Source organism: Sceloporus occidentalis, unplaced genomic scaffold, assembly GCF_023333645.1.
Source record: "Sceloporus occidentalis isolate IW3139 unplaced genomic scaffold, rSceOcc1.0.p SCAF_5, whole genome shotgun sequence".
Classification (NCBI taxonomy): domain Eukaryota; kingdom Metazoa; phylum Chordata; class Lepidosauria; order Squamata; family Phrynosomatidae; genus Sceloporus; species Sceloporus occidentalis.
The window spans coordinates 38626776-38637019 of record NW_028316985.1 but is presented as its reverse complement, the minus strand read 5'-3'; the positions used below and the strand labels follow the sequence as shown (position 1 = coordinate 38637019).

The 10244-nt window shown below is 40.3% G+C and overlaps 1 protein-coding gene across 1 annotated transcript in view; it reads left to right on the top strand.

Moving 5' to 3' along the window:
- The first annotated feature begins 3377 nt into the window (after window positions 1-3377).
- Window positions 3378-10244, top strand: part of TCF20 (transcription factor 20) — a 219557-nt gene continuing 212690 nt past the window's right edge. The window contains exon 1 of the mRNA XM_089523755.1: window positions 3378-3460. The gene's annotated coding sequence lies outside the window, so the exon portion shown is untranslated. The remainder of the gene's footprint in view (window positions 3461-10244) is intronic.

Below are 10244 nucleotides of genomic sequence, written 5' to 3'. Positions count from 1 at the left end.
GCTGACTTTTTGACTTATACATAAGTCTAGAAATTTTAGTCAAAAAGTCAATCCCAAAAAAGGTGGGTTGACTTATCCATGGAACAATGTAAGTATAGTGGGCCCTTGTTATCCACTGGTGTTTGGTTCCAGGATCCTCCATGGATAACAAAATCCATGGATGCTCAAGTCCCATTAAATACAATGGCATAGCAAAACAGTGCCCCTTATATAAAATGGCAAAATCAAGGTTTGCTGTTTGGAATTTATCCTTATTTTTTTGGGGGGGGGGGATATTTTCAAGCCATGGATGCTTGAATCCATAGATAAAAAAATCCATGGATAAGGAGGACTGGCTGTACTGTTGCTCATCTAAAATGTAACCATACCCTTCTTTGAGTAGAATGGCAAAAGGTGAGACCTTAGTCCATCCTGAGAGAACCTAAAAGCAACACCCACCTCCTCTACTCTCTCTGCCACAGTACCACTTCTGGTCTGTTTGAAAGCCTGGGTGGGAAAATAGCAGTGGCTCTTTGATAATTCACCTCGAAGGAGCACTAAGAGAGTAGAGAGAGTTAGTCCTTTTAGGTTCTACTGGGATGGACTAAGCTCTTACCTTTTACCACTCTACTTCGAGAAGATGGTGGGTCCTTGTTGGTAAGAGTTGATACTATACCTGAACTTTTGCCTTTACATTTTTTGATGTGCCCGCATTTTTTAGCCCCATCCATGACTGATCACCTCTCCTACAATATCATATAGTCACCATTTACCATAGTTCCTTCCTCATCCTTCAAAACTTTAGTGTGAGCACAAACAGTTATGCCTGCCAGAGTTTTGTAAATTATTTGGCATTGTTTTCCTTTGATTCATCTTTCACATTCTTTGTTAATTGACCCAAAGTTTTACCCTCAACCTATCTATGGCTCATAGAAAAATCCATAATTTTGGCCCCAAACCTGCCTTTGACTCATATATGAAGCTGACTAATGCATAGGTATATTTAGTACAGCATTATGAACTGGGCAGGACTGAGGAGAAATCATTCTATTTTTTGGAACAGAAAGCAGGAAGCATGCCTTTTTATGCAGAAAGATCAGGATGATTGCAAAAGACATGACAGCGTATCTAAAAAGTTACCACATGAAAAAAGGAGGTTGGGAATATTTACCAAGAACTGAGAGAAAGGACAAGTATCAGTCAGGAACAAGGATGATACAATGGAGCAAGATATACTGTACAGGAAAGTTGTAGGCTCTCCATCTCCACCACCACCCTCCTTAAAAAAAGCCAGATAAGTATTGGTCATGAAAGAATTCTATCTGGCAAATTCTGCTGTTGCAAATGTGTGCAGCAAGATAACATTTCCAGCCACTGCACTGCAACAAATATTATAGATCTGGAAAAGTTGCAGAAAAAACAGCCAGTATGACCACGACCTGGAACAACTCTGAGAAAAAGATATTACATTTGCATCTTCAGTTTGGGGGTGGGTAACAGGAACATGACCGGGTTATATACAACTATGTATGGTGTGGGGAAAGTGGATAGGGAGTTTTCTTTTTCTCATAATACAGGAAGCCCCCACTTATCTGATGAGTTAAAGGCCTGGAGGACTGTCAAAAAGTGGAATTGGTGGAAAGGGAAACACAGGGTTTTTTTTTAAGCTTGCAAATGCATTTTGGCTACCAAAAATGTAAATAACACACTATGTGTTACTTTTCAATGCATGCAAAAGCTCAATGTCTGTCTGTCTGTCTGTCTGTCTGCCTGCCTGCCTGCCTGCCTGCCTGCCTGCCTGCCTGCCTGCCTGCCTGCCTGCCTGCCTATCTATCTATCTATCTATCTATCTATCTATCTATCTATCTATCTATCTTTCTATCTATCTATAGTAAAATGAACAAAAGCTTACCTTTAATATCTTGCTGTACTCTATATTACTGTATAGATAATTATAATTATATTATGTTGTGTGTGTATATGTGTGTCTGTGCGTATGAAAGTATGTGTACACACACACACACACACACACACACTCTGTGTACTGTAATATAAGCACAAATACCCCCTCTCAGCTCATGTGCATGTCCAAAACAAGCCTCTATAAGAAGAAGAACTGATGACATTCTGCTTTTTCCACCCTTGCAAATTACACAGATAAATTCCATTTATTCAAGGATGGGTACCCTCTCAGGGAAGGATATGTTCTTTCCATTGACAAGTCTTGGGACCAAGTGCACAATCCCAAGTGAGTCTTGTAGGTAGGAAGAACTGATGAAAGAGTGGATCTTGCATCAAATTAATGGAATTTGGAAGCATCAAAAGAGCAAGCTGTCATACGCAAGTTGCTGAAATGAGGGAGAAGTCTCTACCTACTGAAGCCAAATATTGGGAGGTCAGGAGTTGGGATATTCATTTTCACAGAACATATAGTTCAAATATGGAATTTCCTACCAAAAGATATATGATAACCACTGTCTTGGATGGATCTAAAACAGGGCTAGACAAATTCATGGATGTTAAAGTTATGCATGGCTACTAGTCATATTTCATCTCCAGTATTATAAAAGGTATGACACTAGCTAGTGGACAAGGGCAAAATGTGCTATTGGACTCATGTTCTCATTATGAGCATTTCATTTGCAACTTGGATGGTCACTGTGGGAATAGAGTGCTGGTTTAGAAAAGCCTTTGGTCTGATCCAGCATTCCTACTCTTATGTTCTTAACATGGACCCTGGAAATGGGGAGGCAGGGAAAGTTTGAACCCATGAAAGATAGGCTAGAGGGGCTGACCACCCTCAAATGACCAAGCGTCAATGATCAGAACCACCAAGATTTCTTCATAGTTGAGCCCACTGAAGAACCACCAATCAGAAATTGTCTTTGCATTTGATTAACAGGATCTTATATATTTTCCTTGATATGTTATTTTTATATTTAAACAATTTTACAATATTTCTTTTATTATTTTGCATTGTCTTCATGGGAATGCTATTGTTAATTGCCTTAGTTAATGGTATTTTTATTATGCTGTATTCTGTTTTGTTTCTACTGTTTTGTAAAAACATACATGCAAGTATGCAAATTCATAAGGGCCTGCCTGCCAGTCTACAGCCCTCCCCCCAGCTTAAAAACAGTTCTGGGGGCTTAACACTGGTATGTGACTGGAAAATATCTCTTATCCTTTCATCAATATGACCCTCACAGAAGGGAGGAAAGATGGATTTAAGCTATCTCTCAAGCCACCAGGTGGTGCCCTTGATACTCACTGGTTATCTTCTTTGTAGGACATTTCCTCTGCCAAAACCTTATATATCTTTTTCTATTAAAGGAACTGTATATGTTTCTGCCACTGGAAATACAATCAGCTTATTTATCTGCAATATTGCTTTACATAACAACTTGGTGTCTGTTTGAGTTCAACAAATGCCATGCTACAACATAAGAGAATGGGCTCAGAGGAATGGCTGTTAAGGAAGGTATGTTTTCTCCACCGTTCATATTGTTTAGCTATTTAAAGTCTCAGATTAAATGTACATGGAACAGGCATTCTTATTTCAGAAGCAAATATAGAAAATGTGCTATTCTAATGATCTGATTAAGATAGCAAGTGCAACAGTTCATTTAGTAGTGACTTTCCTCTTTAAAGAGCTGTATTAAATCGAAAGGTAACGTCTACTGAATTAAGTCTACTTGAATAAAGTATTTTGGAATAAAGTAAAGAATTAAGTGTACTGGAATAAAACTGGTTGTTCTTCCATACCACTTTGGGGATTAAACTCTAAAGTTACTTGTTATTGATTGGATGAATATATGAAGAAACAGTTTCTACTTAAAATAACAGAAGAACACAGGTTGTCAAGACTTGTCAAGCCCACTGACTGTTACCCTTTCATTTGGGTCCAGGAGGATACCAATGACACTGTCAGGCATAGCCTTTAGGATATCAGAAGGGATTATTAGGCTCTGGGTAGGAAGCTGAAAAGACCTTCATGCACAGGTTGTCATTTTGTCTCTTCTCCCAAATGAAGGGCATGGTCCAGGAAGAGAAAGGAAAATAGTGGAAGTGAACAACTGGGTCTGCAAATGGTGTCTCTGGGAACAATTTGGTTTTTTGGACCACAGTCTGAGGTTTCACAAAGATGGACTTTTGGGAAGTGATGGATTGCACCTAACGGCAGTTGGCAGGAAGGTTTTTGCTGATAGTCTCACAAACCTGATCAGGAGGGCTTTAAACTGAGTTATAGGGGAGAAGGAGACAGTTTTCTTGAGGTCAGGAGTTCATCAAATTCTGGAGATAATAATCTGAATTTTATAGAATAGACAGAACTGGGCAAACCCAACAGTGGGAGGGGGAAAAAACCTTTAAAAATTTAAATAGGTAGCTAGGAGGAATGCCCATGGTCTTAGATGTCTCTGCACCAGTGGTTCTCAACCTTCCTAATACCACGACCCTTTAATACAGTTCCTCATGTTGTGGTGACCCCCAACCATATAATTATGGTGTCTTGGTTCCTAAGACCATCGGAAATATGTGTTTTCTGATGGTCTTAGGCGACTCCAAAGGGATCACAACTGCTGCTCTACACTAATGCACAGAACATGGGAAATAAACAAGATGAACTTGTACTCTTAACACAGCAAAGCAAATATAATAGGCATCACTGAAACCTGGTGGGATGAGTCTCATCATTGGAATGCAGTAAGAGAGGGGTATAACCAAATAGGAATTTTATGCCAATCAGGTTTATGCCGGTAAAGAGATCCATGACTTAAATTCTGGAAACCAGGTTGAAAACATCTGGGTAAAAAGGGGACAGAATCATAGAACTGGAAGAAACCACAAGGGCAATCCAGTCCAAACGTCTGCCATGCAGGAACACTCTGTTGCTGATGAGAATTCTGAACCCTGTAGTCCAAAAGACAACTTTCTTATGCTCTGCACTCTTGCCATTTCTGTGCCACCACCTCCCAATTAGTTGCCAATCAAAAGGGCACAGAAACAACAATTATATCATTGTGGGGATCTACTACAGATCTTCAAGACAGACTGATGGCTTGAATTATGCCTTTCTGGAACAGATGACCAAACATTCAGAAAGGAGAGATGTAGCAGTAATGGGGGATTTCAGCTATCCTGATATTTGTTGTAAGTCAACTCTGCCAAGAATGTAAGGTCCAACAAATTCCTCACTTGTCTTGCAAACAATTTCATTGTCCAGAAGGTGGAAGTGGTAACTAGGGGATCAGCTATTTTAGGTCTGATCCTAACCAACAGTGATGATCTGTAGGGAGTGGCAGAATCTTTAGGTGAAAGAGACCATCTTTTCCTGGAGCTTGTTATATAGCAGAAAGGGGAAGCCAAGTATAGTCTGAAATGCATTCTAGGCTTTAAGAATGCTAATTTCAGTAAACATAGGGCAGTACTGTGTGTGATCTCATGGTCAGGAATACTAAGAGAGAAGAGAATTAATGATGGATGGGAAATTCTTAAAAGTGAGATGTATTTACAAAGAAAATGAGATGGTTTCCAATTAACAAGGGGGTAATATAGGTCTGCATCTTATCATCCTATCTGTTTAACTTTTATGCAGAAAATATCATACATGAAGGATGAAAATTGGAGGAAAGAACATCAACAATTTAAGATATGGAAATGACACTGTGGCCTGTTACAGATGGGCATATAGTATGGACTAGTAGGTGTGAAATAGGATGGCTGAGACAAAAATTTACCATAACTCAGTTGTCATATCCCCATGTGACATCAAAATGCTATTGCATCACAGCCCTTTTTAAACCCATACTATTTATTTATTTATTTATTTATTTATTTATTTAAAAATATATGTCCTGTTTAACAGTAATATTCACAGGGCAGCTTCCAATAACGCAGACAAAAACCCACAAACATGTAAAATTTCAAAACATGAGTAATAAGAACCAGCAAATAAAATGCAAACATTAAAATCCCTTAATAGTTATGGCTAAAATAATTTCCATCTAACAGCTCAATAACATTATCTGCTTCACTAAAGAAGGCATAACAAAATATTGCAGATGGTTTTGGAAAAGTCCTCCTTCAGGAAATCTCCTTTAGAGGCAACAAAACTCAGATGCTTTTGCTGGTCTCACGGGTTGTAAGAAATGGATGCTATTTCACATGACAGGACATGTGGTGTCGGAAATGATGATGACTGAGATCACACATATAAAAACTAACTGCAAAGCATAGAATGGGATTACTAATTTGAGGAATCATTTTCTTTTGTTATTCTATCCATTCTAAAGCTGTCATTCCCTCATCTACTATATGTCTTGTGCACAAAAATATGCAGGCACCAAATGGGGCCCAGCCATGCTGGATGAAGATACTGCAAAGGTCCTCAGACATTTCTCCCCCAGACACTACATTTCTATTTCTATTACACATATTTTGGTAATGCTAGGAGCATTACCCCATATTTGGCATATCTGAGGTTCCTGGTATGGTCCTTATCTTTGATCTTCTGTGTCACAGCACTTTTTTTTCACCAGAAACATGGCTTGTGGGAAATGACCTGTGGCTTTTAAAGAAACTTATTGCTGAGGGTGGTGGTGATTGTTATTATGGGTCCTCAAGTTGACTCAATTAATGCAATTCTATCGCAACCCTATTTCTTGGTAAGATTTATTCAGAGGTTGTCACTGGGGTGAAACACACATGCAAAATAAAGTGGCCTCCAGTAGTAAAATGGTGTCTCTTGTCAAATGGCAAAAGCAAGGTTTGCTGTTTAAATTTTTTAAACAATATTTTCAAGTCATGGATGGTTGAATCTGTGGATGAAGAATCTGTGGGTACAGAGGATGGACTATACAGTGCTGCACATATCAACAGACAGTACTGCAGCCCATACAGAGTATGTCTCCCCTTGTTCTTGTTCACTGCGTGTGGCCTTCCTCTCTTTCTACTTCCCTCCATATTTCCTAGCATTATTGTCTTTTCCAATGAATGTCTTCTCATGTGTTGTACAACAACCTCAGTTTTGTCATCTTGGCTTTCAGGGAGATTTCAGGTTTGATCTGTTCAAGGACCCATTTGTTTGTCTTCTTGGCTGTCCACAGTATCCTCAGCATTCTTCTCTAGCACCCCATCTCAAATGAGTTAATTTTGTTCAAAGAATGCCACCTTCAAATACTTCAAAGACAGGGAGATGAACATCTCTGCTTCCAAAGTAATCTTTGGGCCATCCCAGATCATTGGTGCCATACTCTCAGGAGAGGTTGTGCCTTCCATGTGCTAACCCCAGCAGCATGTGTGGCCTAAGGTTCACTGGTGCAAATCAATCTCTGTGTTGTTGTTAATTGCTGTCACAATAGCTCCAACTTATGGTGACCTTTCACGACACCAACCAAGACACAGAGGTGTTAGTAGAATATCAGTACGCAAAGGGATCTTGTAGCACCTTTGAGATTCACTGTGCAAAAGAAGTTGTAGCTGGTGGTGCAGTGGTTAAATGCCTGTACTGCAGCCATTCACTCAAAACCACAAGGTTGCGAGTTCAAGACCAGCAAAAGGGCCCAAGCTCGACTCAGGCTTGCATCCTTCCGAGGTCGCTAAAATGAGTACCCAGACTGTTGGGGGCAAATTAGCTTACTTGCTAGTTAGCTTACTTGCTGTTCACCGCTATGATCTTTGGAATAGCGGTATATAAATAAAACAAATTATTATTAATTATTATTATAAACTTTGGGGGGGATTCATCCTCTTTTTTTGTCCCAATGATATATGGATCACTGCACTGATGCATATCAGGTTTGTTGTTTCCATTACATTTTGGTTTCGCGAATCTCTTCTAATCATTTTAACCCTTGTGCTATCCACACATCCCATCGTTCCAGGTTCAAATGGAGCCACCTCCCTTCCTTTAATGATACAGAGTGATCCGAATCGATTCAGAAGCGTATTCACACTACTGAAATGCGGATTGATGTGGAAAACTGGGGGGGTGGGGGTTAGGTGGGGTTTTTGCCCCCAAAGTGCATTGAGTGCATTCGTGATGTGTGTGAATGCGAAGGATTCAACCCGGATTCATCCCAAATTATTTTCGTAGTGTGAATTATGCATCTGAAGAAATAGACCAAGCCTATGGACTTTATCACATAGGGACAATTGGAAGTATAAATAGGGATTATCCTGTGAAAATTGCTCATTCGCAATTAAGATTTTCACATGACATTGTGATTAAATGGTCCTTATCCTGGGAATATCCTGGGACTATCGTGCAATTGTGATAAAGCTTTTCAAAACAATGTCATATTGAAAAGTGCCATTAACCTGTGAATAACCCAGGCAAATAAACAGCAACAAATCATTCACAGGAAAATCCCGAAAATGCTTTCTTGCTGTTGATTGCCTGTTTATTCCTGGGATAATGGCTCTTTTATCATGCTACGTCTGAAAGTCTTAATGGCAATTTAATAGCAATGGTGCAATTCTCATGGGATAAACCCCCATTTAAACTCCCAATTTTCTTCTGCATGCTAAAGTCCTATTATGAAAGCTTATGCTACAACTTCTTTTGTGCTGTGATGCTGCATGATCCCTTTGCACAACCACCCACACACCCCAAGCCAGCAAGAAGCCTACTAAGGTCTTGCAGACCCAGGGCTATGATATCTTGATTGAGCCTAGCCACTTCTCAATATGATGCCCTGTGGATGCAGCCTATGTTGTTGTTTACTGCTGTCACATCAGCTCCAAGTTTATGAGAGACCCCAGTTCCCTCAGCCCCAAATTCCCTGGAGTGCTTTCCCAGTGCCTTGGCACTGGGGAGGAGGATGCAAAGCTGGGTTGGGTGGGTGATGTGGGGAGAATCCCCCCTCTTCCCCTTCCCCCTCCTCCTCCCCTTCCCCTTACTCTTCCCCCTCCAAGACCTGACTGTGAGATGCCAGACCCTCCCTAACCTTCACAGGGCTTTTCTTGCATCCTGGCTAGCAAGAGAGAAACCCCAAGCAGCCTGGCTTTAATAGCAGCAGCAGCAGCAAGAACAACACCTTCCTCTCTGTCATCCGCTGCTTTTGCCTGACACATTCCAATGGACTTTATCACATGTGAGGAATTTCAATTTCGAATGAAAAGAAAGTGGGGTCAGAACGCATTCACGTGAATTGCGTTCGAATTGGCTTCCCATTAAGCAAAAATAGCATTTCATTGCCTGAATTTGCGTGTGGTAGTCTATCACACAATAACATTAAACCCCATGATTGCGTTCGGATTGCCACTGGATTATACTTCCAATTTCCCTTGTCTTATAAAGTCCACTGTATCCTAAAAAAACAGGGACATCCTTCCATCTTGGCTTGACAGGATTGCTAACCCTTGCCTTCATCAATCTTTTTTAAATTTTTGGTTCCATCCCAAAATAAAAAATAAAATAAAATTGCATATCTAATATCTATAGCTGTAATCTATATCTATAATCTTATACAGTATCTATATAAAACACACACAAAAACCAGGGGCATCCTCCCATCCATTGCATGCCTAGACAGGATTGCTAACCCTTGACTTCATCATTCTTTTTTTACTTTTGGTCCCCCAAATAAAACAAAACAACATATCTATATCTATAGCTATAATCTATAGTCCTATATCTATACAAAACACACAATTTACATACGCATACATGCACACAACCTGGTGCAAACAACCAACCCAACCCAACCAGCTCAGATGGGACAACAAAGAGGCAGCATCTGAAGCAAAGTGGATACACTTGGCTGGAGAGAAAGACCTACAAGCATCTTTGGTTCTCTTTTTATACTAAAAGGGAAAAAGTAAAGTCACTCCCAAGCCCTCCTAAGGCTGAAAGGGTATTCCTCCATCCTAACTGCCCAGGAGGACAAGGCACTGCAAAAATGGAGGACCTTCGGGGGGGGGGGAATGGAGGACATGGCACACAATAAGCTACAAAAACACCTCTGGAAAAATGCCAGTTCCTACTTCTTGGTCCTCATCAAAATGGAGGACGTTTTGGACTTCCTCCTGGGCAGAAGGCTGGCATGGAGGGCAGGTCCTGGAAAAGGAGGACCGTGTCTGGTGTCCCCAGGGGCTTCCCCTCTTGTTTGTATGAGGGAAAGCTTGCCCTCCCTTTTGGAAAAACTTGGGGTTTAATGCAAGGCAGAAAGGCTGGAGGAAGGAAAGGGAAAAACAGAAAAGAAAAGGGTAATAATATCCAGAGGGAAACTCCCAGTTTAAATAATAATAATTATTTAATTATA